Source organism: Tachypleus tridentatus, chromosome 3, assembly GCF_004210375.1.
Source record: "Tachypleus tridentatus isolate NWPU-2018 chromosome 3, ASM421037v1, whole genome shotgun sequence".
In the NCBI taxonomy this organism is placed as follows: Eukaryota; Metazoa; Arthropoda; class Merostomata; order Xiphosura; family Limulidae; genus Tachypleus; species Tachypleus tridentatus.
In genome coordinates, this window is record NC_134827.1 from 85,394,095 (window position 1) to 85,407,612 (window position 13,518).

General features: G+C 33.3%; 1 protein-coding gene across 7 annotated transcripts in view; it reads right to left on the reverse strand.

Moving 5' to 3' along the window:
• The window catches only part of LOC143247390 (xylosyl- and glucuronyltransferase LARGE1-like), a 61,944-nt gene extending 49,853 nt beyond the window's left edge, over positions 1-12,091 (reverse strand). For 4 of the 7 annotated variants that reach the window (XR_013026539.1, XM_076495388.1, XM_076495389.1 and 1 more), the window contains exon 1: positions 11,507-11,732. The gene's annotated coding sequence lies outside the window, so the exon portion shown is untranslated. Of the gene's footprint in view, positions 1-8,145; positions 8,181-11,506; positions 11,733-11,987 lie in introns of those variants that run through there. The other 3 variants (XM_076495387.1, XM_076495385.1, XM_076495386.1) reach the window with 3 other exon arrangements.
• Positions 12,092-13,518: the final 1,427 nt, after the last annotated feature.

Consider the following 13,518-nt stretch of genomic DNA (forward strand, 5'->3'; position numbering starts at 1 on the left):
GAATAAGTAAAAGAAAAGAAAGAAAAATAAGCATAGATAACGATATTCCAAAACAAATGTATACCAACAATTCCAAAAAGTCCAAGGTAACTAACTATTCACCAATAAAACCATAGAGATCAACTTTAAGAAACTGCTTAAAACTTTATTAAATGTTTCACGAATGTTTACATGCGTGATGAACGTAGTTATAAAACACGAATTTTCAGTTTCTTCTTCAATGATTTTTTCTTTAACATAACAACATCGATCTACCAAAGCAAGGTTTCAAACACGTGTTTAACAAGGCATTCTAAACGCACATCTCCTTAATTTGTATAAAAACAACGTATTTTACCTATTTAGTAACCAACATGTTCATACAAATATGCAATGACAAGAAATATATTTTAGCTAACAGCCAAGGACTTCTTTATATTATATGTAAAACAAAATGGAACTTAAAACTATGAAAATCATGAAGGATTTAAAAAATAGGAAAAGCAAATTAAAACTAATAATCAGTAAAAAATCCCACGGGAATAATCTAGAATGAAAACTTCTATCGCATATTTATCTTTGGACCAAAGAAACAAAGACAGAATTTCTTTCTGTAAGTTTGTAATTTTTTTTATTGTTGTTAAATACAAACTTGTTTGTTTTTCTTATAGCAAAGCCACATCGGGCTATCTGCCGAGCCCAGCGAGGGGAATCGAACCCCTGATTTTAGCGTTGCAAATCCGTAGACTTACCGCTGTACTCGCGGGGGGAACAAACTTGACTTGTAATGCACCCTTTTCAGGTATCGAATCTCCGAATATCAGCGTCATAAGCCCTTAATAAGTCCTAATGAGCAAAGGCAAGTGCGTTATGGACAATCAGCATTAAATTCCTTACCCAACAATTTCATTTTGTAAAATTATAATTTTTGCCAGAAACGATAATACCTAAAAATAGTGCAAAATATCTTAAGAGGATCGAGTCTAGTGCGTAGAATGATTACGTTTTTTTTACCATGATTTGTACTTAGGCCCATTATAACGTTTATCATCAACCCACCTAAGCACGAGACTTAGGACTATTTTATAATCGATAACTACAACAAATCTCCAGTTATTTAGCGAACTAAATTACTAATCAGTAACTCTAACGTTAGTTTAGTTCACCTGGATATGTGCAGGGGAAGTGGTGGCCGTAATCAAGTATGCTATGGCAAGATGTAGCACGCTGTCTTCTGGGCTTACCAGAAGTGAATAAATTGACGTTTGATTGCAAATGTTTTGGTTTTTATTCATATAACTATCAATAAATAATTTTCAGTCATAATTTAATCATAATTGTTAAAAACAGCATTTTAAGCCTTATTCTATACGTGCCACAAATCATCCAATAAGAAGCCTCATCCAACCTATCTGATAAACTGGATCTATAGCAGTTACACTTGTACATGAAATATTGTGTGTACGCTGTACAAGATATTTATTGCGGTATTGTAGAATACTAAAATTGGGGAGGTACCGAGGCTTTTAAAAGATCTAAAAAGGTAACTAAAAACACGTGACTGTAGATCTTTATTCTTCATACACCCAAGGGCGTCAACAATACACTAATATACTGATAAATAGAAATAATGGGTTAATTACAGACCATAAATTCTCTAAAACATTTTATTTCCAACAAAAGCATCAGGTGAAACTTAAACATACACAACTTCAAACGAACAGTAATTACATACATTAATATTTCTGCAGAGAAACGTATGAATATTCATACTAAGTGGGATAAATAAAAACTATAAAGAGTATTACAGTTTATTAATATGCTGTAATAATAAACCAGTAAATGACTTTGTGGAATAAAAATAGTTCCGACACCATATAATTCAGTAAGACACCGCACAGACACACTACGATCAAGCTTCTACAATAACTACACTTTCTGCCTTACTGATAACGTTAGATGTTTCCTTTTCTCACCGTTACACATAGGGGTATCTGCAGCTCGTTTTGACATTTTCACAGTGAAATAAAAACACAAAGTCACAAAATAAAAGCAAGAAAATAATATCAGCGAACAGCAGACATACGTGTCACTAGTAGAAACGCTGAGACACAACTGACGCGCCTGTCAAACTGCTGGGCGGCTGGGCCATGCCGCCATGTCACACGTGAGTGACGTGGGTCAAGTGAGTGTGGAGTTGGGTTAGTTGTTATACTTATGCTCCACACTCCACGAAAGAAACTTCGGTTTTCGGAGCTTCGGATACGGGACTGTGGACCTGTATCATCGGCCCCACCTTATATATATATATATATATATATATATATATATACATATAAATTTTTCCTCAAGTTCACAATTCACACAACATTGCCCCCAACCCCCTGAAAACATTTCTGCACATGCACATACTACACTTTTTAACTATATTTATATACAAATTTCCAACCACATAAATATGAAAATAACACTTCAGGCCTATCTTCTTTCTGCTCGAAGCCATTACCAGTAGGAGGCCTTTCTTTCAATACCATAATTCAGACGAAGAGAAATTTGAGATGAAGATAACCATTACGTTGCAGCATGGATACATAAAACTTACTTCAAACAAGCTAAGGGTCAGCTCTGAGAGCACATGGAGATCTATGTTTAACACTTTTCCAAATATTCAGTGTTACACCAAGATCTGGAAACCAAATGGAACTACATACCAGAAACCACTAATTCTCAACCTCAGTTGCTTGGATTTTGTTTTGTTTTTTAATGTACTTCAAAGGCTGTCACATAACCCCTGAAAGGTTTCCATGTACCTCTAGTTTACATACCACAGGCTTAGAACCACTGCTATAAAATAAGTATATTCTCTAGGTGGCTTTCAATAAGATGTTCTTGGCTGATCATTACAATACTGAGTCATGGTGTGTAGATCCCGTCTCATTTTTATTCTTTCTCAGTTTGCTTGTTACAAATGCTCAAAAACATGACGAATGAGCAACTAACCAACATCTACTAAAGTATGCAAAACCAAGTTCACCTCTAACAACTATTAAAAAACAAAAATTTAAATGTAACGTATTACCCTGCATATTATGCAAGCAAATTGTGGCACAACATTTTTGTGCCTCAAACAAAATATGAATTTTGTAAATTATTTCACATAGGATTACTGATGTAACCTGTTAATATTAAAAAAAAAGTTTATATTTTTGTTAGTTACCAAAGAGTTAAGATGAATACATCCATCCATCCTTAATGACATACTGAAATTTCAGTATGACGACTCCCTATTAAATGTTAGTTGTTTTGTTTTAACTTTGTATAAACCTTGCCATGTCGATTCTTTTCTTCTCACTATTAATGTACTTTCATCTTCATAAATAAATATACATCAATTATAAAATGTAACACAAATGATTTTATTACCGAATTTTACAGCTAACTATTTTAATGCAGTATCTCATCCATAGTGTCTGTGGAGTTGTACAACAAACTGCAGGATTAGAATCTATTCTTTGTTGTTTTTTTTCTAACATAAACCAAATTAACCTGCCTACCATTCTTAAATCTATAAAAAATGTTTTTGAATATAAGAAAATATTTTTTTTTGTTTAAAACCTTTCCACTATCGTTATGTCTACTTAATATTGATGAGAACAACATTCTCTACTATAATAGTCTGGACTCTTCTGTGGTATACATTCACATCATTTAATTGCAGTTTATATATCAAAGTAATATTATTCACTCTTCTAAAGAAAATCAAAGGCTACAATATATGAAATAAAAATGCTCCATACCATTACACCACCTCTTTTTATTTTCTCTCTCTCTCATTTTTAGTATAGCAAAGGAAGACATGCTTCCACTCATTTATTGTCCACAAATTACACTACTCTAAGTTAATCTATGAAGTCACAATCTACTGTTTAATTACAAGATAAGTAATTTTCAGTCTGATTGTTGGTATGCTCAATGGCAGTGTTTGAAATATCTTTCTCATGAGTTGATTAATAAAATCCGGACCGACGTTAAAGGAACTGATAAATTATTTCACAACTTGATCATCTGCTGCATTTTGCAATACTACCCATTTGTTCTTTTCTTTCAGATGGCAGTGATTACCAGTCACAATTTTCCATAACAGTAGATGTATTTCTATTTGATTTTCATCTGTGATGGACTACGGTAACAGATGTTTTTTAACAAATTGGAAAATAATTTTTGATTCGACACTCCAAGTAGATAGGCATTTGCTCTCATACCCCTTTAAAATCTAAAACAAATCCTTGGTCTTACCAACTGTCATTTAAACTAATCATAACATAACCACATTTCTGCACAAATAGGGCTTAATACTGTCTGACATATCATGCTCAATCTGTTTCATATGTAAATATATTACATATATAAATAAACACACTAGGAGACACAATATAAAGTTTTGGTAAGGTAGGAGTCATTTACAGCTAAGACAGTTTTATTTTTCCAGTGGGGTGGCTGGTCTTAGGAATAGGTTTTTTTGGATGTTGTAAAGGCAGTAAATTGATGAGAAAGCTTGATAACTATATGAATGATGACAACTGGGTTTAAGATTGCTTTTAAAATGTATTTATTTAATAGTTTTGGATTAGGTTAAAGGATGGAACAGCTGAGATGGAGCAAAACATTCCTCACTGTCCCTAAACATTATTAAAAAAAGTGATATATCAATATATTTAGTTTCAACTTTGAAGATAGGGTATTTCATACATACACTTCATTTTCAGATAATTCATGAATCTTTAGATCACTCAAGGATAAACCTATATACTTTCTGGAAGTCAAAACTACTTAGGTAATGACTTGACACTAATATTACTTTGAATACTGACCATTTTAAACAATCAGTTTTTTTATATGCTAATTTGAAAAAAAACAATAAAAACAGGAGATTCCAATTAACCTTCATTGTTTGATTGATAACTTTGTAAGAACCTGGATAATTACCCAAATTTCCTGTAAAAACTTATTTTTAGAAAATATAACTGTTAAAAACGTTTTCACTGGCATATACATGTACTTATGCATGCACACACACAAACACTTTTGTTAAGTACACATTTTATTTTGTACACGTAACATTTAGATCTATTTACAATTTGACAATACAAAGTTAAGCATGTGAAAACTTATTAGCACCTGCAACCTTACTTTGACCATGACATATGAACTGGATACGTTAAATAGGTCTGGAATTTTGCTGGTAGTATCCGTTTCACAAGCTTGTTCAAAATTCATCCAGTCTCGAGATATTCTGCCTATCCCAATATTATGAATAGAAAACTAATGACTCGCTCTACTTTGCAATGAGGCATAAAATATACTTTTATCACTTGTATGAGTATTATTATCACAGTGTTGTCATAAATACAATACACACTGATATCAATCTGTTGCTATGTTCCAACAATTTTTGTTTCTATGTACAGCTCTATATCCTACTCTAATGTACAGTAATGCTACACAGCCTGTACACACACACATACACACAAAATTCAAAGGATATTTAAAGTGCATACATTACATTAATCTTTCTTGTAACCTGATTATGAATTTAATAAGAATTTTTGTGTACATTAACACTTCTTACGTTTAGCCATTCTCATAAATTTTCATGTACATAAATTTAGATTTTATCAACATGCATAGACAGCAATACTAATACTGTAGTTGATGATGTACGTTCTTTAATCATGAATTACAGTGTAAATATTAAGAACAATTAAAACTATCAAGACACTATCTAACATACACTTGACATTACACTATTCTAATTCAAAGATGTTCTTACCCCTTACATATCACTACATATTTAATATTTCTATTCTTAAAAAAAAATTTATTTATACTCGTCAATCTAATCTGAAAACTACTTATGTTAGAAGCTACCAGCAGCTGTGGTTTAAGTAATTACTTTAAAACATACCTCTTTTAATTATGATTGCAGTGATTTACTGGATGTACAGAAATAAGTATAATATACACTCAGTGGCCACTTTATCAGGTACACCAATCTAGTTCCAGGTAAGACCCCCTTTTGCCTTCAGAACAGTCTGAATTTTTTGTGGCATGGATTCAACAAGGTGCTGGAAACATTCCTTAAGGATTTTGGTCAATGCTGACTCAATAGCAGCATGTAGTTCCTGCAGATTTGTCGGCCACACATTCATGCTGTTCCACCTCATCCTAAAAGTGATCAACTGCATTGAGGTCTGTGAACTGTGCAGGTCATTGGAGTACAATGAAGTAATTGTCACATAATGGAATCAGCCAGAGATGATGCATGCTTTGTGAAATGGCACATTATTTTACTGAAGTAGCCATTGGAAAACAGGTAGATCGTGGTCTTAAACAGATCTGCATGGTCAACAACTATGCTCATGTATGGTGTGGCATTCAAATGATGCTCAACTGGTATTAAGGGGCATCATGTGTGACAAGAAAACATTCCCCACACCATTACACCATCACCACTAGCCTGTACTGTTGACACAAGGCAAGATGGATCCATAGATTAATGCTGTTTACACCAAATTATAACCCTACCATCTGCATGTTGCAGCAGAAATCAAGATTCATTAGACCAGGCAACTATTTTTTTCAATCTTCAATTGTCCAGTTTTGGTGATCCCGTGTCCACTGTAGCCTCATCTTGTTCTTAGCTAGCCCGAGTTGAACCTTGCAAGGTCTTCTGCTGCCATAGTCCATCTGCTTCAAGGTTCAACATGTTGTGCATTCAGAGATGCCCTTCTGCACACCACTGTTGTAAAGAGTGGTTATTTGAGTATTTGGGGCCTTACTTTAGTTGGGGCCAGCTTGAACAAGTTTGGCCATTCTCCTCTGTCCTATCTCATAAACAAGGTGTTTTTGTCCAAGAACTCCTGCTCACTGGATGTTTTCTGTTTTTCACACCATTATTTGTAAACTCTAGAGACTGTAGTGTGTGAAAATCCCAGGAGGTCAGCAGTTTCCGAGATGCAAGAACCACCATGTCTGGAACCAACAATCACTCCATGGTCAAAGTCACCTGATCATACATCTTCCCCATTTTGACATTTGGTCAAACAGCAACTGAACCTCTTGACCATGTATGCATGCTTTATATATTGAGCTGCAGCCACACAATTTGCCATTTGGCTACAGGTGTTAAAGAGCAGACGTTCCTAATAACGTAGCCACTAAATGTAAGTTTAAGCATTTTCATACAAATGTTAGTGATTTTTATGACCAATCTATTTAACTAAAAACACAGAACTCTTCTATAACAACTTTTCATTCTATCTATCTGTTTATATACAAAACAAATACATGTGCTAGTGGTCTTTCATCCTCACGAATCCTAGTTAATTATGAAAAACGCAGTTTGCCACTAACTATAGAGGGAGGTTACCAGAACATAAAGGTATAGAAAGCCTGCATTCCCAAATAATGAACCAATGTGTGAAATTGCACAATTCTAATTAGACTAGAATACAATGTCCGTTTTGTGTTCTATTCTTTTTTGGTAGTTTGTATTAAAAAAAAAATGTACACATGTTGCATCCTGCTGCAAATACTTTTAAACAAACCTGGTTATAAGATAATAAAATTATTTCACAAAACATGTCATTCTATCATTTAAGCAACCTAGACATACTTCGATAGATAATGTTTAACTGACAATAAAGTGCCATACCAAAAGTTACAAAACATGTAAAATATGTTCATGTAAAAATGACTATTTCAACATACTTACAATAATAAGAGACATATGAAAAATAATAAATGACCAACATCAGCCATCATTATCTTTATAGAATAATTCATATTTTTCAACATATCAGTGATGGCTTGCAGTTAATATTAAAGAAGATAGACTAGCATTAGTTTGACCCCACCTCCAAACAAGTGCTTACTTTACACATGAATGAATAAATAGTCTTTCATAACTAGAAACATGCTGGGAACATCATCATGTCAGACAAGGCCTAACTAATGTTTGCACTGTAAAATCCAAAAAAAATTTCCAAGTCAAGATAAACTGTTGCAATTTTTAACTGAGTCACTATCATCATTTAAAGAAACTTAAGATCACTTTTATATGCTTAAAACACTGAATAGTCACAGAATCATAAAATTTGTACTAACCCTTGATCACTGCAACCTTTTGAGGCTTCTATACTCCTCATGGCTGCAAACTTATCTAAAAATGACATTCAATAATTGTTGTTAGGATCTAGATTCTTACTGGCTTTGTTAGCTTGTTTGTTTTTGAATTTCATGCAAAATTACACAAAGGCTATCTGTGCTCGCCATCCCTAATTTAGCAGCAAAAGACTAAGATGAAAGGCAGCTAGTCATCACCACCTACCACCAACTCTTGGAATACTCTTGTACCAATAAATAGTGGGATTGACTGTCACATTATAATGTCCCATGGCTGAAATGATAAGCATATTTGGCAATATGGGGAACCCATAACCCTCAGTTTGTAAGTCAAATCCCTAGCATCCTTAATCACATGGTAATGTTGAACCTCATTAGCTTGTTAAAATCAGTAAGGAGGCTTGGTTCCTCTCAGCTGCTTCCATCACAGTGTAAAAAATTGTACAGATAAGAAAGCAGAAGAAAGGATAAACCACTCTCAGCCCACATTCCACAAACTGGCACTTCTAAAAATGGCACAGAGTGGGATATGAATACCTATAAATATTATGTTACAAAAACATGCAGTTTTTCATGAAATTTAAACCCAAAACAGAAAAAAAAAGAGGTACTAATAAGGATGGATTAAAGGTTTTATTGGCCTTAAGTTTTTCAATTTATAGAGGACCCTCAAAACAGAACCTCTACATACAATATACTTATAGTCATAGCTTGAGGTCCTGGGCTTCAGCATGGTAAGCCCATGCCTTAATCTGGGATTGGTAATAGCTTGAAGCCTCCTAATTAAGAGTAAGACCCTGGGCTCCAGCCTAGTAAGCTCATGCCTTAATCCAGAGTTGGGTACTAATAAAGAGAATAAGAAATATTTTATCTGTTGAAAATCTATGAGGAGGCACAGCCTCCCTTCCTTCCTCCAAGGAGGCACCACTAACTGACATCCACTCTTACACAATAGTGTACACAGTAATGTACAGAGATGTATACATTTTCATCAAACAAAAGAACTGATCATCTGATCATATAAGCACTGGTTTCTAGTTGTAATTTACTCACACATGAAAGCTTAGTGCAGCATCATGCAAGTCCATTAGTAGATGGCATAATTTATGTTCATTCAGTGTGTAAATGTGAGAGATAAGTAAACCAACAGCTTGGAAGGAACTTTGAAATAACTACATAATAACATCACAGTATACTTTTGTACTAAACTTCAATGTTTAACTCACTCCAACATGATCATATTTTAACTCTAAACTAATTATACAAACATGTACTTCTAATATACCTTCAAACTGAAACATAACAGTAATAAGAAACATACTATGTTTGTCTGTACTACAGTACATCTTGATATTAAAATAAAGTGCAATTCCATCTCTATCTTAAAGTAGGGATCTAGTAAAAGATACCATTGTACAAAAATAATTATAAACCTTGGAGAAAGATGTATGATGGTAAGTTGTTGAATTTATTTCTAATAATTGTGTGTAATATTTATAGTTCATATTTATAAAAGAAAAAATTAACAGGAAATAATGGTCATCTATAAAGTTAATGGCTGTTTAACCTCCTAGAGCATTTATTCTGGCAATCAGCGCAATTCTTTCACCTTTTAGGAACAACCAGAGCCGAGATGTTCTTTTAACTTATAATAATAAATAACAAATCACATGCAGCTGCTCCACAGCACATGGAAAAACAAAAGAAATTGTCAAATACTGCTGAAACAAAAAGATAATTATGTGGTCAACACTTAAACTCATGAAAGCTTTGGTCCAAAATGCTGACCACAATTAATTTTTCCTTATAGCTATTCTCAGGAATCCATGTTCAACATTAGGTTACTGTTTTGGTTTTTGAATTGCAGGTTTAAACTTAAGCTAGACTGACCTGTAAGAAAGAACATATTTAATTGTGTACAATGAACTAATCTTAATTTGAACAAAAAGACAGGACAATTAGGACATATGATAAATTAATATCTCAGTTGAAAAACCACTATCTAATTACTCTACTTATTGCTACACAATTCAGTCAGATCTGACCTTTTTCTTTAGCATGGTTTGTTACAGTGATTTTAAACCAAGGTTTAACTATCTAAAGATACCCTAAACTGCCTGTCATACACATCTTCACGAGACTGTTTGATAATGTGGTACCTTGTACTTACTACAGTTGAAATATAAAATTAGTTAAAAAACAGCAGTTTTCTTACATAGGTTTTTGGTAGGTTTTTCTTAACACAAATGTTATTAGTCCAAGAATTAGGTCAGGATTGTGTTATTTAGTGATGACATTTATGCACATACTACTGGACTGGCTCTAATTCAGAATTGTTCATTTGCTAGCTTACCAGCCAAACAATCACTATCATACTGAAATCTTAATAATAATAATAATGAGTAAAAAATTTAAATGAATTCCTTAATCTAACTTATAAAGTAAATTTTTGATAGCACAATTTAAAATACTATTTTTTTTTCATCAAGGAAACACTCATGAATAGTATGGTGCCACATGCAATTTATCACAGTTGTTCTTATTTATATACTTTCAAGCAACACCCAAACAGAGTACAAAGTTCAAAACACCATATTTGGGGTATTTTAATATTTAACAATCTGAATAATGTCAATCTTTATGGCCTACCCACAACAAGTCATTAAATTAATGTTATACCTCTAATTAAATGTTTTAAGAATTAATTGTACCATTATACATCTTATTCTAAAATATTTTAATTTAAACGAAAAATCTAATAATTACTAATCTGTTAAACTATTATAGGCAATTTTCAACCAGGCTTATCTCCAGCTTTAGTTTTGAAGGTAATGCACAAGTATTACTGTTATAAATTGCACTAACGACATAACTATTATCAAAACTATAATCTAACTTTTATATTAATATATCCGATATTTTTCTACTTAAGTAACTTATTTAATATACAGTAATATATTGGAAATTAGTATATATAAATAAAATATATGCCTAGACTAATTACATACATAGTGTCCTATTATTCGGCTGTATTAGTGTAATAGTAATACTACTAATAATAGGATACTAAGAATATTTTTACTCCGAGTACTCTAATGTTGGTATCGTGGATCAAATTATTTACAATTACACTCTCCAACTTTGATACTCGTATGGCCAGGATACATCATTATCAATATATGTAACATGGTGAATCTTTCATTTTAAAATGTTATCAGTTGTTAGCAATTATTAAGCAATTTAAGTGAAAGAGCAAAAAACGACAAACAGTAGTTTTAAAACAAACAAAAAACGTAATCTAATCGACTGCCCTAAGTGGCATTCGTAAATTAGAGGAATTTACCTTACACTGTCATTCGTAGTTATAGCATAACGACCTCATCTCCACAACCGTCATCTACTTTATAAACTTTCACACCCAGTCTTACCCATAGATGGCACAGGACTATGGCATTTAACTCAAAGCTCTAACACTTCATAGCTTTAAGATAACAGCGCACTCGCGTTAGGGCACAGTTATTTCATGTCTCGACCACATCAGTGAAGGGTGGTGCCGTCGTTATAATTCTAACAAACAATTTTCTAGAGTTTCAAAATGTTTTAGTTAAAGTGTACACAAAAAATAAAACTACTGAGCACCATATTAAATAAAATGATTTGGATAACTCTGAGTTTTATGTGTTGCTATGTTAAAAATACTTTTTAAATAATTGCACTGAGTAATATAACAATCGTTGATGAAGAAAATAAGGATATTGCAACTGCAACTTATATAGAATGTTTCCTAACACATATTTTTTAAACTTTTAATTATCCTAACTTACTGGTGTTTAATACGTGCCTCTCCCTCCAGTATGTTTACGGACTTGCAGCGTTAGAAACCAGGTTTCGACACCCATGGTGGAAAGAGCCCATATAGCTTATTATGTTGCTTTGTGCTTACATTCAAACCAACAGACAAAATTTAAGAACTGTTAAGGGTTACGAGTAAAAAATATAATTTAAAATAGTGTAAACTTTTTATTAAATGAAAAAATAGCATTGCGTGCTTTTTATTACACTACTCAATTTGTATTATTTTAACAAGTAAAGAAAAACTTTTTAAAAAAGGAAGTAAAGGTAGGGATGGCACATATTAATCCTTAAAACAATGAAAGAAAGATAGTTAGGATAGTAACTGCACCATCCCAACATAATAGCACAGGCACACAGTGTAATAAAATGTCTAAAATGTCAGACAAAAATGTTTGGTTTGTTTTGAATTTCGCACAAAGCTAGACGTGGACTATCTGCGCTAGCCGTCCCTAATTTAGCAGTGTAAGACAAGAGGGAAGGTCATCACCAACCACCGCCAACTCTGAGGGCTACTCTTTTACCAACGAATAGTGAGATTGACCGTCACATAATAACGCCCCCACGGCTGAAAGGGAAGAGCATGTTTGATGTGACGGAGATGCGAACCCGCGACCCTCAGATTACAAATCGAATGCCTTAACCACCTAGCGATAACGGGCACAGACAAAAATAAAATAAAGTTCATCCAATTGTGACTGAATAGTTACATGTGTCGTCTTTATGTAGGGATGATGCGAATGCCATCCTTACTATCTTGCTTTCATTGTTTTACAGGATTAATATCAGCCATCCCTATCATTACTTTCTTTTTTGAAAAGTGTTTTTCTTTATTTGTTCTTTACTTTGAGGCCCGACATAGCCAGTTGGATAAGGTAATCCGAGTGTCGCGGGTTCAAATCCCTGTCACACCAAATATGCTCATCCTTTCAGCCGTGGGGACGTTATTATGTGACGGTCAATCCCACTATTTGTTGATAAAAGAGTAGCCCAAGAGTTAGGGTTGGATGATGATGACTAGCTGCCTTCCCTCTAGCCTTACACTGCTAAAATAGAGACGGCTAGAGCAGATAGCCATCGTGTAGCTTTGCGCGAAATTGAAAACAAACCAAATATTCATATAGTGAGGACTAACTACAGTCTTCTGGAATATTTCAGGGTGTTGAAAACTATTGAACAGTACAGTAACCCCTGAATATGATAGAAGTCTCTCATTAGATTGTTATTATGTGTTGATATATCGAAGCTAATATTAACACATTTGTCTACTTAAGTAGATAAAGGAAATGCTTCAATCACAGTCTTTGCTTGCCGTAAAACATTGAAAGCAAATAAACGAAACGTAAAACGTTACACTAATCTTCTAAAATATTCAGCAAGTGTACAGCAATCTAATTTTTCAAGCCAGGGGATGCTACTAATACGTTATATTCCTGTCCATAAAAGCTTTAATAATCTGATTTCAGAAAATCGTAACATCAAACACCAGGTTTCTCACATGCT